Genomic DNA, 22,054 nt, shown 5'->3' with positions numbered 1-22,054 from the left:
CACCAAGGCTCTCTGTTGACTCTTTCTCCACCACACCACGTCTCCTGTCCTGATCCCATACTGACTGCCACTGTTCCCAGGCAGCTAGCTCAACCATGACCCCGTCTCATGAATGGAGCTGAAAGGAGGTTTTGAATTTCGGTTGTAGAAAAAAGTGTAGCGTAGTGTGGTGTGGAGTGCTCAGGAGGAGAGTTCCTCTAACTAACCAACGCCACTGAGTCTTTTCTTCCAAGTCCACTTCAGCTTAGCACAGACCGGAATGTGACCGAAGCATGACCTTCCCCTCTTGCACAGGGCTTCAATAGGCACATACAATCACAAATGTTCCCTCTTCTCTCATTTCCCTCCACTCTCACTTTAGTGAGTTCCTCTATGGTTTTAGCTCTCTCCATCACACTCTACTCCACTCAGTCACTCCCTCATCCTTCTCTCATAACATTCTCTCTTTTCCCCTCCCTGTGTGGTACGGTCATGCTCTGCTGAGCCTCCTCTTATTTGTCAAGGGGTAACAGGTCTTTAGAGCAGGCATTGAGAGCAGAGAGAGAGAGAGAGAGAGAGAGAGAGAGAGAGAGAGAGAGAGAGAGAGAGGTTATGAGGTCTGCTCTCCTGAGGCCGATGCTCCTACAGAACATATTGCTAGCTGAATTCATGCCTTACTACCACTCTCTGGCCTCCTCAGCGGCAGAGTTGACTGGAGCTGGAGAGATAATACATTCCAGAGTTATCTTTATGCAGAGATAACAACACAGCGTTCCGAGACCAATGAGCCCAGCCCAGACACAGACTTATCACCTCACTAAATTCCCTAGTGAGCCTGGCCAAGTCATCAGACTGTGAGGCGGCAGCATCATGTTAGCAGCAACCGCTAGTATGGCTGGGACGATACCAGTATCTCAATCTGTTTTCAATGGCAAAAATTAAAACACGAAGCTGACCAACTCTTTGGTCCTTTAAAAACCTGCTGTATGTAAAATATTGTGTGCTATAGTTTGGAAAGTAAATAAATGTGAATCTGGATGACAACATAATGTTTGTTTCCAACATTAGGGCTGTTTTCCTAAAGAAGTTAAATCCGCTTCGTGTTTTGTTTCCTTGTCACTAATGAATATGGCGATACTACAGGTAATCAAATGGCTACAGGTAATCAAATGGCTACCCGGACTATTTGCATTGTGTGCCCCCCCCAACCCCTCTTTTACGCTGCTGCTACTCTCTGTTTATCATATATGCATAGTCACTTTAACTATACATTTATGTACATACTACCTTAGTTGGCCCGACCAACCAGTGCGTGTTATCTGCATTGTGTCCCGCCACCCACCACCTGCCAACCCCTCTTTTACGCTACTGCTACTCTCTGTTCATCATATATGCATAGTCACTTTAACCATATCTACATGTACATACTACCTCAATCAGCCTGACTAACCGGTGTCTGTATGTAGCCTCGCTACTTTTATAGCCTTGCTACTGTATATAGCCTCGCTACTGTTATTTTTCACTGTCTTTTTACTGTTGTTTTATTTCTTTACTTACCTATTGTTCACCTAATACCTTTTTGCACTATTGGTTAGAGCCTGTAACTAAGCATTTCACTGTAAGGTCTACACCTGTTGTATTTGGTGCACATGACAAATCAACTTTTGATTGATTTGATTTGATTTGATACTGGTATCCAGAGGTGTGGACTCGAGTCACATGACTTGGACTCGAGTCAGACTCGAGTCACAAATATGATGACTTGCAACTCGACTTTGACTTTAACACCAATGACTCGTGACTTAACTTGGACTTGAGCCTTTTGACTTGACCTGACTTGATACCCTCCCCAAGCCCAAATATAAAAAATGATGCTATTAAAAAAAGTGTGCAGCACATCAACTCTTCATTTAACAGATTACAGTTTGATTACAGCCAATCAAATTGTGCCAGCTGAGAACAAGTTGTGCGTGGCAGTGCAGAGGAACATCGGCAGGTGAATTCAGATGGAGCCCTTGGAAAGATGATACCCCAAATTATTATTTTCGGATATAAAGATGATGCTGTATCAACAAAAAACAGATTGCAACTTGCAAAACATGCAGGAAGAATATTACAGACGGAGGCGCAACAATTTCCAACTTTGTTCGACATTTAAAGCTGCACAAAGAACGGTAAGTCGTGGCTAATATAGCCGACAGCTATAGAAAATGTATAACTCTGCTAGTGTAGCATGTAGGTTAACGTAACGTTAAATCAATGAGCCTCCACACAGTCAGTCAGTGCGGGAACGTGATCATTGCATCCAAGATTGAGCTACAACTGGCTAGGCAGTTGGTAGCCTAAATCCTGCCTGATGTTACTGCTGTTCCTAAAACCATTGACATATGTTAATGTGTGTGTATGTAAGGTTGGGCGATTGTGTACAAGCCTACATCGCCCGATTGCGCCCCATAGTGATCCTCGATAGTCGATCACTATTGGGGGGGGTCTTTCAAGTGGCTACCCATGTATTTCCATGGAAATATAACGTTTATTTGGAAAGTAATAAATATATAGATATTTTTAAAGACATCCATGATTTGCGTAAACGTAATATACTAACTATTACTCTTGTTAAAAATATGAAATGGTATTACATTTGGTAAAGAGCACATTATGACTTGTTTAGGACACGAAACTCAAAGTTTAGGACTTGAGACTTGACTTGATACTTGTCGGTCTTGACTTGAGACTTGACTCGGACTTGCCTGTCTTGACTTGGGACTTGACTTGGGACTTGAGTGCTAAGACTTGAGACTTACTTGTGACTTGTAAAACAATGACTTGGTCCCACCTCTGCTAGTATCGTCCCGGCCCTACTAAAGACGTGAGCACAGTGAGAAACTGAGACACACAGACATATGATTCAGTAAGGCAGAAGTCATCTAAACTGATCAGGCTAGATAACGATTCCCATTAAATTAACTAAAACTGCTACTGTGCTCAAAGTAATATTTTGACAGTTTTTATATACCATTAAACCTCAATTAATAGCCCCGGCGTTTATTTGCTTCAATCACTGAACACAACCGGCGCTTATTAGAGACAGGTGTCTATTTCCTTAATGCACACAGCTTTTTCTCAATACAATTTTGAAAAGACTACAACTGTAACGTTCTGACCAGTAAAGGGGTTATTTGTTATTGTAGTTTGGTCAGGACATGGCAGGGGGTGTTTGTTTTATGTGGTTCGGGGTTTGTTGGGTTATGTTATTATGTAAGAGGGGTGTTTGTTTAGAGTGTTCCGGGGTTTTTGGGCTATGTTCTATGTTAGTATATTTCTATGTTTATCTAGTATGTCTAGTTCTATGTTTAGTTAATGGGGTTGACCTTCAATTGGAAGCAGCTGCTCCTAGTTGCTTCTAATTGAAGGTCCTACTTAAGAGGGTTGTTTTTCTGTGGGATGTTGTGGGTAGTTGTCTCCTGTTTTGTGTCTGTGCACCTGACAGGACTGTTTAGTGTCGGTCGTTGTTTTGTATTCGTGATTTGTTTGTTTTTCCTTCTTTTAAATTAATAAAGAAGATGAGTATACACGTTCCCGCTGCACCTTGGTCCAATCCTTACGACGCCCGTTACAACAACACTGTTTAATGTGACCAGTATGACCAGTATAAACATTATAATAACAAATCCATCGCAGATCATACTTGCAAAGACTAGGCTGCCTATCATACGCCAACAATTTCGCGCTTCAGCACCATTCTCTCACTCGTTGCGCCTTGTATCCCCCGTAGTTGAGCCGACCATGTCAAATCACACTGCTGTCTCATCCTTGGAAATTATGTTGCTCTCCTCTATCTTCTTTTGCGCAATCTTTACATTACTCACTGAAGTTTACTCATAAACAACTCATTTAGACCCAGCGTTTATTCGAAAAAGGCTGAAATGTGTGTCAATGCCTGGCTATGAAAAGGGAGACTGCGTTTATTTGAGACTGCGTTTAATTTAGGTTTTACGGAATGTGGACAACTATAGTATCTTGAGAGGTCTCAAACTTGAATGTCATGTCTAACATTGAGATGCTATCTTGGAAATCGGTTGTCAGAAAAAGGTCAAGCTCAAACCTGATAAAAATGCCAGTAAAAAAATGGATTAGGCAGAAAAAGGTGGAAAGTAGATATTTTGAGTCAACATGGAAAGCCTGATTTTAGGACAAAACGTATTCCTTCTGAAAATATAGTCATTTAGTGGTAATGCTATGGTATGGTACACTACAGTAATGTATCTGCTGGGACAAATTTCTGTAGCTCACTGTATGTTTATACAGGATGAAGTTTGTCCCTCGAAAAACTGTCAGTGGGGTGTCTTCTATCTTGTACAGTTTCTTGTGAGACAGTGTATGGTGCACACAAACACACACACACGCACGCCCGGACATACACACAAACACTCAAAAAGGCAACAGACTGATGTCCAAGACGGGAACATAATGTACTGTAATGTGTGTCCTTGATAAATGCTTTATCAAATGACTCCGCTTGTCATGGACACAAAGAGAAACAGCAAGTTGTCAAAAAGCCTGTGTTCATGTCTGCTGCTTCTTCTAGGCCATCAACTCTGTGACACAAAAAAGTAGTATGTCGGTGAAGGATGGCGCTTTAGTGCTCTGCTATAAGTGAAAATGGAGATGAACACATTTTCAAAAGGGAGATTCAGATTAAATTAAAATGACTTGAGCTCTTTCCAACAGTTCTAAGATGAGGTGGCTGTGGTTGAGTGGTCTCACTGACAGAGCAGAGCCCTGTAATGGAGAGGAAAGGCCAACTGATGAGGGAACATTTCATTAGAAGCAGAGTGGACAAATAATGATTTATTACTAAACCTGTATAAATAGCTTCATCGGCAAAGGCTACGATTGCTTGCCTGCCGCAGGCAACGTAGTCATGTTTATTTGACTTTGCCCTGGTGTTCTTATAAACAGCAATACTGTGTAAACAAACGAACAGATATTTCATTTGTTCAACTTAGTGCTTAACAAGGGTGGTGAGAGGCATCACAACAACTTCAAGCACTTTAGCGTCTAAATTGAGTAAAAGAAGCTGAATTTAATTTTGTCAGCAAATATTGTCATTAACTTTTTTGGGATGGGGGCAGCATTCGGAATTTTGGATGAAAAGCGTGCCCAAAGTAAACTGCTTGCTACTCAGGCCCAAAAGCAAGGATATGCATATAATTGGTAGATTTGGATAGAAAACACTCCAAAGTTTCTAAAACTGTTAAAAATGTCTGTGAATATAACAGAACTTATGCGGCAGGCAAAACCCTGAGGACAAACCATCCAGGAATTTTTGTTGTTGTTTAGGTGACAGTGTTTTCAATGGGTTTTCTATGTGGATCTAGATTTCTAAGGCACTTGCTTGCAGTTCCTATTGCTTCCACTGGATGTCAATAGTCTTTAGAAAGTGGTTGATGTTTTTCTTTTGAGTAATGAAGAAGTATGGCTGTTCAGAACGAGGGTCGAGTCTAGTGTACTGTTGTGGTTGGGGTGCGCGACCTGAAAGCTCGCTCCACTTTGTTTTAGTCCGGTATTGAACACAGTTTATCTCGTCTTAAATTTTATCGATTATTTACGTAAAAAAATACCTAAAGTTGTATTAGGAAAGTTGTTTGAAATGTTTGGATCAAGATTACAGGTAACTTATTAGATATTTTGTAGTCATGTTGCGCGAGTTGGGACCGGTGTTTTTCTGATTCAAACGCGCCAAATAAATTGACATTTTGGAGATATAACGACGGAATTGATCAAACAAAAGGACCATTAATGATGTTTATGGGACATATTGGAGTGCCAACAGAAGAAGATTTTCAAAGGTAAGGCATGACTTATATCGTTATTTCTGAGTTTTGTGTTGCGCCTGGCGGGTTGAATTATGATTGTCATGTGTTTTTTTGATGGGGTGCTGTCCTCAGATAATAGCATGGTTTGCTTTCGCTGAAAAGCCTATTTGAAATCTGACACGGTGGCTAGATTAACAAGAAGTTAAGCTTTAATTTGTTGTATTGCACTTGTGAATGTATGAAAGTTAAATATTTCTAATACTTTCTTTTGAATTTCGCTCTCTGCCATTTCACCGGATGTTGTCGAAACGTTCCGCTAGCGGAACCCCTAGCCGTAAGCAACTACCCACTGGGCACAGACGTCAATTCAACGTATATTCCGCGTTGGTTCAATGTAATTTCATTGAAATGATTTGTAAACAACATTGACTCAACCAGTGTATACTCAGTAGGTATCCTTAAAGATTATATCAAGTAAAATAAAATAAATTGAGATTATGATCAGCAATTATCCCCTTGAAAATAATTTCTGCCATAGATACAATACAATATCGCAAACATACAGCAGACCCACATGAAGAAAAGCATGGTCAGTGGTTACAAGTTTGTGTTCAGGATGGACATACAGTAGATCAACGTATACAGGGATCACAGTAAATATCAGATCAGATGGTCATTTGATTGGCTGATTACAATGGCTTATCAAGTTGTCCTTTCAAACAGTTCTAGTGAAAATCCCTTCTAAAAAAAGTACTCTGCTATATATCTTTACAGTATAAGACCACATTTTACAAAGTGAATGATTAATGTGAAGGGGCACTTGACTGGGCACAGAGGAGATGAGGACATTAACGAAGTCTGAAAAGAGAACATGGAGGAATTTCAGCCACTGTCAGTTTAATGCACAAAACAGAACTCATCATGTAGTAGTAACGTGCGACCGCTAATACCCAAGATATGTTAAGTTGTGAAATTGTCAACCTTTCTTAATCCAAAAGCCTCAATGCCAGGAGAGGCGTGTGCCGATACCCCGGGAGTAAGAAGAACATTAAAACTCCAATCCCTCACCCTGGCAGCTACAGCGGTGTAATTGATTCCTAGGATTTAGATAAATGACAAAGATACAGTTGTGAGCAACTGAGTGGAAGGACTAGAGCCTAGTTGCTAGCGCAGCACTGTCAACGAGGGGGACAGAGTTCATCTATTGTGATTCCTGAGCTGACCAACCAGAGAAAAATACTGCAGCATTGTTATCGGCTAGCGAAAGTGGACAGTGGCTCAAAGGGGTCACTTTCTGTAACCACCAGAGCATACAAGACAGTTTTGACAGCGATTTAAGTCCATGTCCAGACATTGGTAAGTGTAAAATCAAGATAATAAGCACTACAGTGCAAACAAGCTTCCTGCTCTTACGACGCTCCACCACGCTCGAGGCCATTCACTTCTGAAACACTTACCCATCGTCAACTCTCCATAGAGGGTAATGACTAGACTAAGACTGATAACGGGACTTTATTTCATTGTGGTGCTGACTGAGAGCCTGAAATCACACACATTAACAGAATGGTCTGTCCTCTAGTGAGGTTTTATATAATTAACCCAAATGTCACCCATAGTGATTCATACCAGTGTTCAGGAACCTGGGCACTTTCACTCCACCGCAGAGGAATTCCAGCAAATATCCTGCGTGGATCACCTGTCTCGTCCTGATGGGTTTTCAGGGATGGAGCGTAAAGGGGGACGAGGTTTCCCAATAATTTAAGCATCCACGGAAACACTGAGATGGACATGTGCCTGTGGAAGGAGCAGAGCACTAGGGGAGAGTGATTGAGAACAGGGGCTGCAAGAGCAGAGCTCTAACCTCTCCAGTAAAGCTGAACACACAGACAGTGAAAGAGAGAGAGAGTGCACTACACAGCGCTGACATGCACAGCGTTAATGAATAATGGACGTCTCCCTCTGAGAAACCTCCTACCACGTCCCTCTCTAAAAATAGCCCCTTCTTTTGTCAAGGTGGACAGGGGTAGCAGCACTACTGTCAGAGCCCCACCTCATAGGGAATCACTCTTTGTGGGAGCATCGTTATGGACATGCTAAGTGGGAATACTCTGCTGAACAGGGTGAGGCTGACCTCAGTGTGTAGTAGGTAGGTTGTGGCCTGCTAGATGATGTGTGTGTCTGGTCAGGTCTGGTTAGTGGGAATTTGTTAGAAAGCAGACCTGTCCAGAGGCAGAATTCTGGCCTTGGTATCCTTCTGTGAGTTCACAAAGGGTATCAGCTACAATGACCCCTGGGATCTCAAGACTGGTTATACACTACATGACCAAAAGTATGTGGACACCTGCTCATCGAACATCTCATTCCAAAATAATGGGGATTAATATGGAGTTGGTCCTTCCTTTGCTGCTATAACAACCTCCACTATTCTGGGAGGTTTTCCACTAGATGTTGGAACATTGCTGGGGGGGACTTGCTTCCATTCAGCCACAAGAGCATTAGTAAGGTCGGGCACTGATGTTGGGCGTTAGGCCTGGCTCGCAGTCTGCATTCCAATTCATCCCAAAGATGTTCGATGGAGTTGAGGTCAGGGCTCTGTGCAGGCCAGTCAAGTTCTTCCATACCGATCTTCACAAACCATTTCTGTATGTACCTCGTTTTGTGCATGAGGTCATTGTCATGCTGAAACAGGAAAGGGTCTTCCCCAAACTGTTCCCACAAAGTTAGAAGCACAGAATCGTCTAGAATGTCATTGTATGCTGTAGCGTTAAGATTTCCCTTCACTGGAACTAAGGGGCCTAGCCCGCACCATGAAAAACAGCCCCAGACTATTATTCCTCCTCCACCAAACTTTACAGTTGGCACTATGCATTCGGGCAGGTAGCGTTCTCCTCGCATCCGCCAAACCCAGATTCGTCCGTCAGGACTGCCAGATGGTGAAGCGTGATTCATCACTCCAGGGAATGCGTTTCCACTGCTCCAGAGTCCAATGGTGGCGAGCTTTACACCACTCCAGCCGATGCTTGACATTGCGCATGGTGATCTTACATGCTGACTTCACCGCTCGCATCGAGTGCCCGAGCATTGCAAAATAAATGTAAACATACATTATTTTATTATTGTTGCCAAGGGCTAAAATAGAAGTCAGTTCTATTTCTGACGCAGATCGCACCGCAAGTCCTGCCTCTCCCATCTCCTCATTGGTTTATAGAAGCAGATACCCACATGCCATCTCCTCATTGGTTATACCCACGTGGGTGACTGAAAGACGAACGGAGGTCGGTGGTGGTAATACACGTTATGAAAGTTAGTTGCCAGTCGCCAAAGTACAAAGAAGAAAAAGCCTGGAAGGAGGAGAGATGACTAGAAACGATTCGGTTGACCGTTTTATGTGTAGATTAATTGTCGGAGTAGAGGACCTTGTGCATTTCAGGTAAAATAACAACTCAACGTTTATATCCCAGGACAAATTAGCTAGCAACAGCAAGCTAGCAAAATAGGACAAATTAGCTAGCAACTGCAAGCTAGCTAGCTAAATTGCCTTAAATGTTTAATGCTTTTCGACCTGTCCCCAAATTAATATAATTGGTTCAGAGTTTGTTTTGATATTTTAACCTGTGTGTCGTGATCGCGTTTGGTGTGGGGGGACAAAATCAATTTGCGCACGATGGCGCACACAGTTAGGGTACGGTGTTATGCTTGTGTGCGGCTGCTCAGCCATGGAAATCCATCTCATTAAGCTCCCAACTAACAGTTGGTGTGCTGACGTTGCTTCCAGAGGGAGTTTGGAACTCGATAGACGATTTTACGCTCTTCAGCACTCGGCGGTCCAGTTCTGTGAGCTTGTGTGGCCTACCACTTTGCGGCTGAGCCATTGTTGCTCCTAGACGCTTCCACTTCACAATAACAGCACTTACAGTTGACCGGGGCAACTCTAGCAGGGCAGGACTTTTACGAACTGACTTGCTGGAAAGGTGGCATCCTATTAAGGTGCCACGTTGTGGGTCACTGATCTCTTCATTAAGGTCATTCTACTGCTAATGTTTGTCAATGGAGATTGCCTGCATGGCTGTGTGCTCGATGTTATACACATGTCAGCAACAGGTGTGGCTGAAATAGCCAAATCCGATAATTTGATGGGGTGTCCACATACTTTTGTGTATATATAGTGTACCATGATCTCTGGTTTGATTCTGACGACAGCTGCCCACATGAAGAAAATACTATAGTATACTATGGTATAAATACTATATTATAAACTGGGTGGTTCGAGCCCTGAATGCTGATTGGCTGACAGCCGTGGTATATCAGACCGTATACCACATGTATGACAAAACATGTATTTTTACTGTAATGTAAATACTGTAATAAAAGATAATGTAAATACTGTAATAAAAGATAATATAGTAATTCATGTAGTGTTTTTGCAGATTGTAGTATACTGTAGTATTTACTGTAGTGTTTTTGTGGACTGTAATATACTGTAGTATGTACTATAGTGTTTTTGTTTTATTATCTTTGATACATTGAAGTGGAGGCTTTCTCCTTGAGGAAACATATTGGAGATATACTAAAAGATAACATTTTCCATAACTTGTAGGTAGTAAGGACTAGGGTCTGAATAGATAGTTCAGAGCTTCAGCTCCTTCTTATAACCTGTAAGGAACACAATATATGATCTATACTTGCATGCAGGTTTCTCACTTATGGGTGGCACAAATTGGGATATGGAGAGGGGAATGGGTAGGGTATATGCAAATTATATGCAAATATTTCATACTGTAGTATTTACTATAGTTAAAAAAAAAGTGTACACCACAATCCAGATTGAATTATTACAGTACCCTGAAAGCACATGCAAGTGACAGTTAAGTTAAATTGTTTGCCTTGAGTCTTTTGATGTCATTCTCAGAAGTGCGGTTCCTGGGCCTCCCGAGTGGCGCAGCGGTCTAAGGCACTGCATCGCAGTGCTGAGGCACCACTACAGCCTCGGGTTCGGTCCCAGGCTATGTCACAGCTGGCTGTGACTGGGAGACCCATGGGGCGGCGCACAATTGGCCCAGCATCGTCCCAGCATCGTCCGGGTTAGGGGAGAGTTTGTCCGGACGGAATTTCCTTGTCTCATCGTGCTCTAGCAGGCTGTGCACCTACAAGCTGACTTCAGTCGTCAGTTGAACAGTGTTTCCTCTGACACATTGGTGCGGCTGGCTACCGGGTTAAGCGAGCAGTGTGTCAAGAATAAGTGCGTTCTGGCAGGGTCGTGTTTCGGAGGATGTATGGCTCTCGACCTTCACCTCTCCCGAGACCGTAGGGTAAGTTGCAGTGATGAGAGAAGATCGTAACTACCAGTTGGATAACACGAAATTGGTGGGTAAAACATTTATTTAATAAAGAAGTGCGGAACATGGCTACATACAATGTATTATATCTATAATCTTCTATGGAGTCATACATTTAGCTTTTTTTGCAATTGTTGTTGTTGTTCTTTTTTATGTTGAACAAAAGCCCCAACTTGTATTACTAAATGCACGCAATATCAATGGAAAAGTATGTCAACTCAATGTTCAGCATAGACTGACATATAATAATGTAAAATGGAGATCTCACATTCAAGCACTTCCATGAAGCTATAACCAAGGATGTAGACATCCTTGATATAAGTGAATCAGCATTAAGGGGCTATGGCTCTTCATACAGGCAGGCTGTTGGCACAACAGATCATCCCCTGCTCTAGCTGTATGCTCTAGACACACCATTCGATTGTCCGTTTCACTAAGCCAGTCAGATGGGTGGGCTAGTAATTAAATCCCAAAGTCTGGAGGTCAGAAATCCACAGAAGGGGATTGAGAATGAGACAGTCTCATAACTGAGAAGAAAAGACAGAAGAGGACTCTGGGAAAGGGAATTTTGTTATTTTACATAAGAATGAAGGGAAAGAATAAAATGATTAGCGGTTTGAGAGACAGAGGGACATAGTCCTGGAGGGGGTAATGATATAATTGCCCTCACAGGAGAGGAGTGTAGAAGGAGTGTAGAAGCCCTCAATGCACGGACACTTCTCTGTATAGTTCATCAGTTGGAGAATACAGCTAGTGACAGGAGGGTAGCTAAAGTGGTAGAGACCTCTGACAATGATTCTACAACAGTATATGAGATATCAACAGAGTGGGTTCAGGAACAGTGGTTTGAGGTGAATGACGATATAACACATGATTAGTTATAATGCATCAACTCAACCGACCCTAGCCAACCAACTCCTTCCCAGAATCCTTGCTAGCATGCCAACTTTCCTCATTTGAGAGGGAATTCCAGACACTTACCAGCAGGTCTGCACTGAGGTCCACTTCCTTTCCTTTTAGTGGAAATAATGGTCAGGCAGTAGCTAGAGGTCAGCAGGGGATGATGATGTGAATCAGTCCTGGTCTCTCTGACCTCATGTCAGTCATGGCTAGTGGACAACTTTCTGAGAGCATTATACAGATTTTCAACCATGGTAAAACCCACTGGTGGAGCACAATTATTGGCATCCTGTAACATTCTCTTATATAGTGTATGAGGTCATCTCCACAATGCTGCAGTCATTGGTAACCTACATTAGATATCATTCTATAGAGCAGACTCGTTGAACCTCCACAGTAAAAAGTATAATGACAGTAAAACATTACAGCCCAGTGGAGAGAATCATCCTCCACCAATGCTGAGTGGATCTGCCCTGCCGCCCTGCTGCCCCGCTGCTTGTTTTTTATGGAAATACCATCAAGTCTGAAACAAAAAGAGGGAGGAAACACAGCACTTTTTGGAAGTGCCTTTGTGAGCCAAGAAAATACTCAGAGCTACTATTCAAGAAAAATGCTGCTGACACTTTTTGGGGTGGATGAATATGACTTTGTGAAATTAATCATTAGTGTCTCATAAGCTGATTGGCTTTTAGGTGGCATCAGCGGCGGCAGAGGAGGAAATGAATTCATATAAAGGCAGGGAGGTGGGTCTCCTGAGCTGATGGGGTTTATTACTGTGCTGCTGACACACTGTGGTGACAGGCAGGAGACAACACCCACAGATGGGGATGTAATGATGAGCAAAAGTCAAGAAACACTAGTAACTATTTATATAGAAACATGTACAGTATGTCTAGCAAGAGCCAAGAACTGAAAATAATGTTTACAGCGAGTGTATAAGGTGTTATAAGGTTTACAAAACATGTTACCCCATTCAAAATAACTTATCAAAGACATCCAAATAAAGTGAAATGAAGTCAAATGGTAATGAAAATCTTCTGCCAACTAGCCTATATAATTATGAGCCCTTTTACAGGTAGACTTGGAGAAGGCATTCCACACAGAAGTGGTGGCTCAGCATCAGTGCAGTATATAGAAATGTCCTTAACCGCTCCTTAAACCTTGAGTGATACATTGGGGTGTCTGAGGCAGCTTAATTGTGTCTGTGCCAGTGAAAGCAACCCCGGCAGACTGCAGATAAATTAAAAAAGGTCCTTTTTCAAGAACAGTGCTCCTGGCAAAGGGAAGGACGCTCTCAAATTAAACCTCCATGAGAAGTCAACAATAATTCACACACACACAATCTCACACAATCACACACACACACACACACACACACACACACACACACACACACACACACACACACACACACACACACACACACACACACACACACACACACACTTTCTCTTGCTCTGTGGGGAAGCCGAAACAGAACATGAGCCCAGTATGTATCGGCCAATCAACACTAATCTGGGTTAGAGGTCAAAGGAGTACACAAGCACAGAGCGGTCACATTGGGACCCTTTCCTCCAAGCTGCTTTTCCAGCTGGGTGGCTCAGAGTCACAGGAAGTCATTCTGTTCTACAGAGCAGGCACAATAGGCCTGCACCCTGCCCTCCCTGACTGGAAAACAGCAATCACACATGGCACGTTGTGACGGTCGGTGCTACTGTAAGTGATGTTGTTGTGATTAGGTATTGGTGGTTGGCTTAGTTAGTGCACTCTCTGTAAATCACAGCAGATCTGTATGAGGAGACAGGGAAGAGAAGAGAGGATGATGCCTTAAAAGGTTCTGAGGATAGTGTTTCTGACCTTGGTGACCTTGATACTGATCATTGTGATGATTGTGCTCAGCGTGGCTGAGGACCCAGTGCAGGACATGAGTCATTTGACCCTGCATGGGAATGTCCTGCGTAGTGACCTTCTGTTGTTGAGTGTCTCTGGTAGCTCGCCTTCAGCGCCATCTCTTTTCCTGGCTTGCATCATGAGTACCACTGATAATCCTCTTTGACCCAAGATTGAACCCTGAACACTGTTCCTGTTTTCTCTACTCACACACCCCCCCTCTGCTTCTCCATGGGCACAGATACAGCAGATTCCCAAGGACCTCTGGTGAATATCCCATTCCCTAAAGTGAATGGCTCGGACCAGCTCAAATCTCTCAAAAGCTTTTTTTACTGCCTGTGTGTTTGCTGTGACAGCACTGACTGCATCACATCCACAGTCCCTTATTCATGTTCCAACTCTGTAGGAGGGCTGAGGGTTCACTGAGAGCAAAAGTCCTTACTGTACCCAAACTGCTCCTTGTTCTGGATAAGTAAACACATCTGTAAATCAGATACAAATAATTGAAATATCATCAAACATGACAACAGTTGCTGTACTGTACTGACTCTGCAACATTGCTGTCCTTGATTGGAGGTTTGCTTATCTGTCAGTCTGTCACAACCCGTTAAGGCTTCCCCACCCACAGCCACACTGTTGTACAGAGCCCAACACAACCCTGTCTCACCTCTCCCTCTCTTCACTAGCAGTGCTCAACAAGCGTCTCTTTCTTCCTCCGGCTTACAAAGGGACACATTCATGATACAGAGAGAGAGCTTCACACCAGCACTGTTTCCTAAGTGATAAACGGTCAACAAACTGAATGCCAGTTCCATGGTGTGACTACAGTATGTGTGTGTGTATGTGTGACTGCGTGTGTGTGTGTGTGTGTGTGTGTGTGTGTGTGTGTGTGTGTGTGTGTGTGTGTGTGTGTGTGTGTGTATGTGTATGTGTGACTGCGTGTGTGTGTGTGACTGCGTGTGTGTGTGTGTGTGTGTGTGTGTATGTGTGACTGCGTGTGTGTGTGTGTATGTGTGACTGCGGTGTGTGTGTGTGTGTGTGTGTGTGTGTGTGTGTGTGTGTGTGTGTGTGTGGGTGTATTCTTTTTAAGAAACTCAGCCGAGCTTACAACTTACTCTTGATAATAGTAACAGTAGAATGCATGAGGAGCAAATTCCAAATTGTGTGTAGTGCATAGTGCATCAGCAGTGTTCCTCTTGTCATGTCAGTCACTGCAGACCTTAGAGAGTGATTTATAACTTGTCAGAAATGTCCAGATCAACCAGCCCATGTCAGCTAATGTGTTTTTAGCTAGGTTTTTTAGCCTGTTGATTTTGAGTCACTCAGATATTACATGAACACACATAAGACATGGCAAAATGTGTAGAATTGCAGGAAATTAGCATTAAAACTGCAAAATGTTCAAGAGGGGTGTGAAAAGTTTGTGTCTGTCATGGACCGTACTTGTGTCCATTGAGGGAACGGCGATGATGGAAGGGGGGCTAGAATGAAAGTTTGGGAACCACTGACTTGAGCTTGGAAGATCAGGGGTGGGGGAACTCCCATTGTTCATCCGGGTCTCCTGTGCTGCTTATGGTAACTGAAGGGGTGCTGAAAAATAATTCATTCAGCCCCTGGGTTAGCAGGGATCTCCCTCCCTGGGCTCTGTGGGGACATGAGAGGACTTCTAAACCAGTTTCCTCACTCCCTCCATCCTCCCTGTGACCCGGGCTTACTCCACTGGCACGGCAGCTCCGGTAGGGTGGCAGAGCTGCAGCCTGCCACAACACAACAACAATCACAACACAACAAACCCTTAAACTCCTCTGAACTCCCTCTTTCAAGCCCCTTCTCCCAGACGTCAACAAGGGTTTGACTATTTGTGATGTGAGAAGGATAAACACAGTTAGATGTGATAGATGTCTGAGCAGTGCTAAAATAAGAAGACCTCTCTTCATGGAGTCTGTCACCTGAGAGAGCCATTAAAAGCCTTCTCCCCTGAGGAGAGCTCCTTTGTGGGTGGCTAGCTGATACTACTGTAAATTCTTAAGAGGGCTCTAAAAAGACCAATAAAGGGTTAGAGTGAGTATGGTAAGTAGCAGACTTTGAGCCAGGGGAGGAGGGAGGGGAGCACAGTGAGAATAGCAGGATAAATCCCGTTAGTAGGTAGTGTACTGTATGAGCCCTGGGATTATTTCCTTGGCTCTATTCTATCAGGCCACATGTTTCCATACTGATAAAAAAATGAAATCCATGACAACGCCGGTGCTCAGTCCACTCACAGGCGGCTGGGAGAGGGTCTGGCTAAACATAAGAGATGACTGTCATAAGAGATGTTCTGCTCTGGACAGAGACCACACGGTGCTAGTCTGTGTGTGTGTGTGTGTGTGTGTGTGTGTGTGTGTGTGTGTGTGTGTGTGTGTGTGTGTGTGTGTGTGTGTGTGTGTGTGTACGTGTGCGTGTGTGTGTGTGTGTACATGTCATTTATTGATATAGAGTTTATTCTGTTAGACAGTATTCTTTTGAAAAAATAATGACAAGATTGTAGGAGGGCTTTTTCTATCCTCAAAACAAGTTTTCAAGAAGAATACTTAATTCAGTCAGGAGAGAGGAGAACCTCACTACAAGCACAACCCTGACACCTGCTGAACTCCCACTATATGTTAGTCGACAGTCGTATACCTTTGTTGGCATACCCCATATCATTACAGAACATGTAGCATTAGCTTAGTACAAATTGAGATGCAGCTGCATGAGAGGTGTTGTCTGTCCATCGATTAGTCAGTCATGTATTTCAGGCTAAATGACTCAGTAGACTGTCATTATTAATAGCTTTGGCATTAATAAGGACATGCTAATGTGATTTCCAGGGCAGGTTAATAATGACTTCCACAGATCTAATTGAGGTCAATATGAAGCATGATTCCTATTCCTGTCAGTATAAAGCCAACATAGAGATAAGCAATGAGGCTCTGGAAGGGGTTGTCTTTACTCAACAGCCAGAGCAGAATGCATACATGATGAAGCCCTGACAAGCCCCATGTATTTACAATGAAAGGTGTAATATGTTATTATTCAAATGAAAACAAAACTACTGAATTAGTCGTTAATTTCTTCATTCTCTCTGGTAACGAAAACAAATACTTGAAATATGTCTCCAAATGCAACATATTTTTTACTTGAAATCCAATACTTTATACAATCTCTAGAATTAGTCAATAAAAGAAAACACTATTATTACAACTGTAAACCTGTCACGTCCTGACCAGCAGATGGAGCTGGTGTAGTAGTTTGGGGGTCAGGACGTGGCAGTCTTGTGTGTGTCTTGTGACTCCTGATCAGGAACAGCTGGGAATTGTTGTTCCTGATTGGGAGTCATATATGTAGGAGTTGTTTGTCACTGGGGGTTGTTTGTGTGCACTGTGTTGGTTTGAGCCTGAAACACTGTTACCATTGTAAGTACTGTTTATTGTTTTTCGGTGGATACTTTGCTTGTTTTTTTGTAAATTAAAGAAACATGAGTGTCCACACTTCCGCTGCGCCTTGGTCGTCCTTTCATATCCACGATGGAAGCCGTGACAAAACCCTGGCATTTATTTGAGGTACTTTAACTTTTGAAAGTCAATTCGTGAGTAAATGTTTTTACTTTTAATGTTTCTTCAGAGAAAATATATGTGTAGTGATGTCCTATGTTTCTTTGTTATTGTATTGTAATTTGAAGTATAACATATGTATACAGACGTGCTCAAATTTGTTGGTACCCCTCCACAAAAACAAAGAAAGCACAATTTTCTCTGAAATAACTTGAAACTGACAAAAGTAATTGGCATCCACCATTGTTCATTCCATATTTAATAGAAAATAATACTTTGCTTTTGATTTTTTTATTCAACATAATATTGTAAATAAAACAAATGAAAATGTCATGGACAAAAATGATGGGACCCTTAAGCTAATATTTTGTTTCACAACCTTTAGAGGCAATCACTGCAATCAAACATTTTCTGTTGCTTTCAATGAGACTTCTGCACCTGTTAACAGGTAGTTTGGCCCACTCTTACTGAGAACTGCTCCAGCTGTCTCAGGTTTGATGGGTGCCTTCTCCAGACTGCAAGTTTCAGCTCTTTCCATAGATGTTCGATAGGATTCAGATCTCATAGAAGGCCACTTCAGAATAGTCCAATGTTTTGTTCTTATCCATTCTTGGGTGCTTTTAGCTGCGTGCTTTGGGTCATTATCCTGTTGGATGACCCATGACCTGCGACTGAGACAGAGCTTTCTGACACTGGGCAGTACGTTTTACTCCAGAATGCCTTGATAGTCTTGAGATTTCATTGTGCCCTGCACAGATTCAAGGCACCCTGTGCCAGGCACAGCAAAGCAGCCCCAAACATAACTGAGCCTCCTCCATGTTTCACTGTAGGTATGGTGTTTTCTTTAAAAGCGTAATTTTTTTCGTCTGTGAACATAGAGCTGATGTGACTTGCCAAAAAGCTCCAGTTTTGACTCATCTGTCCAAAGGACATTCTCCCAGAAGGATTGTGACTTGTCAATATGCATTTTAGCAAATTCCAGTCTGGCTTTTCTATGTTTGTCTTTCAAAAGTGGAGTCTTCCTGGGTCTTCTTCCATGGAGCCCACTTTGCTCAAAACGCGATGGATGGTGCGATCAGAAACTGATGTACCTTCACCTTGGAGATCAGCTTGTATCTCTTTGGCAGTTATCCTTGGTTCTTTTTCTACCATTCGCACTATCCTTATGTTCAATTTGGGATGGATTTTGCTCTTGCGGCCACGACCAGGGAGGTTGGCTTCAGTTCCATGGACCGTAAACTTCTTAATATTTACAACTGTTGTCACAGAAACATCAAGCTGCTTGGAGATGGTCTTGTAGCCTTTACCTTTACCATGCTTGTCTATTATTTTCTTTCTGATCTCAGACAAATCTCTCCTTTGCTTTCTCTGGTTCATGTTCAGTGTGGTGCACACAATGATACCAAACAGCACATTGACTACTTTACTCCATTTAAATAGACTGAATCACTGATTACAAGATTGGAGACGTGTGATACTAATTAAAGAAACCAGTTAGTTTGAAATATCACTATAATCAAATTATTTATTATATTTTCTAAGGGGTACCAACATGTGTCCAGGCCATTTTAGAATCTCTTTGTAGAATAAGCAATCATTCATCTCTTTTCACAGCTTTATTCTATGACATACCAAAGGCATGCAAGTATGCATGATAAAATAGCTTTTAATTTCATCACTTTTCAGGAGGAATGAAGCATTATTTCAATGAGCTGTAAGGGTACCAACAAATCTGAGCTCGTCTGTATATACACTACCGTTCAAAAGTTTGGGGTCACTTAGAAATGTTTTTGAAAGAAAAGCACATTTTTTTGTCCACTAAAATAACATCAAATTAATCATAAATACAGTGTAGACATTGTTAATGTTGGATATGACTATTGTAGCTGGAAACGGCTGATTTTGTATGGAATATCTACATAGGCATACAGAGGCCCATTATCAGCAACCATCACTGATGTGTTGCAATGGCAGGTTGTGTTAGCTAATCCAAGTTTATAATTTTAAAAGGCTAATTGATCATTAGAAAACGCTTTTGCAATTATGTTAGCAAAGCTGAAAACTGTTGTGCTAATTAAAGAAGCAATAAAACTGTCCTTCTTTAGACTAGTTGAGTTTCTGGAGCATCAGCTTTTGTGGGTATGATAACAGGTTCAAAATGGCCAGAAACAAAACTTTTTTTCTGAAACTCGTCAGTCTATTCTTGTTCTGAGAAATGAAGGCCATTCCATGCGAGAAATTGCCAAAAAACTGAAGATCTCGTACAACACTGTGTACTACTCCCTTCACAGAACAGTGCAAACTGGCTTTAACCAGAATAGAAAGAGGAGTGGGAGGCCCCAGTGCAGAAATGAGCAAGAGGACAAGTACATTAGTGTCTAGTTTGAGAAACAGACGCCTCACAAGTCCTCAACTGGCAGCTTCATTAAATAGTACCCGCAAAACACCAGTCTCAACGTCAACAGTGAAGAGGCGACTATGGGATGCTGGCCTTCTAGGCAGAGTTGCAAAGAAAAAGCCATATCTCAGACTGGCCAATAAAAAGATGGGCAAAAGAACACAAACACTGGACAGAGAAACTCTGAGTCTGGCTGGCACTGGCAGGAGTATGGGGTAACGTTAGTTACAGCATGGTGAGGGTGAATTAAATTATTCAACATCTTGCTAGATAGCTAGCTAGCAATATCAGCGAAGGCAGCTGCAGCCACATATTGACTACCTAGCAACATGACATCATTTCTCATTTCTGGAGGCAGTGGAAATGCAATTTGAGCTAGCCTACCAAGACCAGCCCAACCTGGGTTGACTTCAAAGTGCCAATGGAAGCTGGGCTTAATGGGCCATATAGCTGGGAGGAAGTCCCTCAGACAGAGAACACAATAACAAGTTCAAAAGTTCAAATGGGTCTCCTTCACACAGAAAGGTGAACCATTGGAGGAGTGGTGTGGGAAGATAGCCTAACCAAATTGATATTACCAGTTTGTCTTGCCTAAACTAAAGTAAAAGTGTATAAAAGCAATGATGAAGCGGAGCGGCACGCTGTCAAAAACAGCAGGTTTTTGTCCCTCACACCGTCAGACTCTTGGGTGTTAACAAAGTGTGGCAACTTTTTCCTTGACGTGTCCCAGACTTATAATGACAGGCCTTATCAGCAGTCCTCCAGTCCCAGCCTCCTCTGATGTCCTATGTAGCCTCATACAGAGAGACAGAGACACCGTCCAGATCACCTCCTGTGCCCTCTGGCCCTGCACTGAAGGGCAACTCATCTCAGACACAGATTGAAGCTTTGTTCAAGTATCGGATAGACACTGCATAGTTCTGTATATGGCCAGATAAACAAAGAGGGGGGTGTCAATAGAAATATATAGAGCGAGAACAAGAGAGGGGGGAAGGATAGATGGAGAGAAAGGGGGAAAGTGCATGTGAGGGGACCGAATGCTCATTGCTCATAGCAAACAACCAAATTGAATGGCTCAATGAACTGAGGCCCATACAAACACTCACTGTCACACACACACAACTCACAGAGCATCCCTTAGCCTACACACATGCATACACCCATAAACACAAGAACACACCCACCCATACACAAACACACTAACCTGCTAACCTGAAGGAAGATAGATAAAGTAAGGAAATCACACTTTGAGGAATCTTACATACAAGACCACAAAGCTGAGTTCACACTGGCAACTGAATCTCAAAACTTCTGTCTTAGCCTACACACAGTCTAGTTTCTAGTCTTAACCATAGCCTTTGGTTCAGTAGGTCCCTACATGGTTAGTGTCAGTGAGATTCACTTCAACAGACCATGGCTTGAGACCACCTCTTACTTTGATCAATTAATTAAAGTATGCAGAGTGTCAAACTCAATTGATGCAATAAAGACCAAACTGTGTTTTATCCAAAACAAGAGCCAGCAGGCCTAGGCAGTAGCCAAGCCAATGGCTTCATTCTGGCCAGTCATCATGTAGTAAGCTGTGCTGGTCCGGAACACAGCACCATTTACCCTCCCTCAAACCATGCATCTCACTTCTGTTACTTAACACGCAAAAAAGTGTAACAGATTGTTATCCGTGTGTTCGAATACCAATTTGATAAAGACATGTTGAATCCCAAATACAGTGATGTATTGTTCTGTGAATCTGAGACTGAAATTCCCCTCCACCAGAATAGCGATGATACAACAGAATAAATCAGTGGAGTAATGTCTGTGGGAGAAGGGACACTAGCATTTAGATGTATTTGTGATGACTCACCAACAGTGAATTTAGCACTTGGTATGAATCATTCCATTGGTTATCACCCTGATAACACTGCTAAAGAGGGGGTGTATTTCAAAAGCAGAAATATGTTTTTAATAATGCATGAAACTCCCTGCTAATGGGCACAGTGGAACCGATCAAAGGCCTATCCAGGGGGTGTCAGGCTCCACTGTGCCCACAGGCATACCTTCAGGAGGAGCCATGCACAGAGAAAGTATCAAACAGCAAATTACCCAGCTTTGATTCTACTCCTCAGGCTGCACAGAAGACATTATAGAACAAAGTTGCAGGTC

General features: G+C 42.6%; 1 protein-coding gene across 1 annotated transcript in view; it reads right to left on the bottom strand.

Moving 5' to 3' along the window:
• LOC106601383 (ubiquitin carboxyl-terminal hydrolase 43) overlaps positions 1-22,054 on the bottom strand; it is a 93,310-nt gene that overhangs the window by 56,510 nt on the left and 14,746 nt on the right. The gene's annotated exons all lie outside the window — the stretch shown is intronic.

Source organism: Salmo salar, chromosome ssa03, assembly GCF_905237065.1.
Source record: "Salmo salar chromosome ssa03, Ssal_v3.1, whole genome shotgun sequence".
NCBI lineage: Eukaryota > Metazoa > Chordata > Actinopteri > Salmoniformes > Salmonidae > Salmo > Salmo salar.
This window is presented reverse-complemented; position numbering and strand designations above follow the sequence as displayed.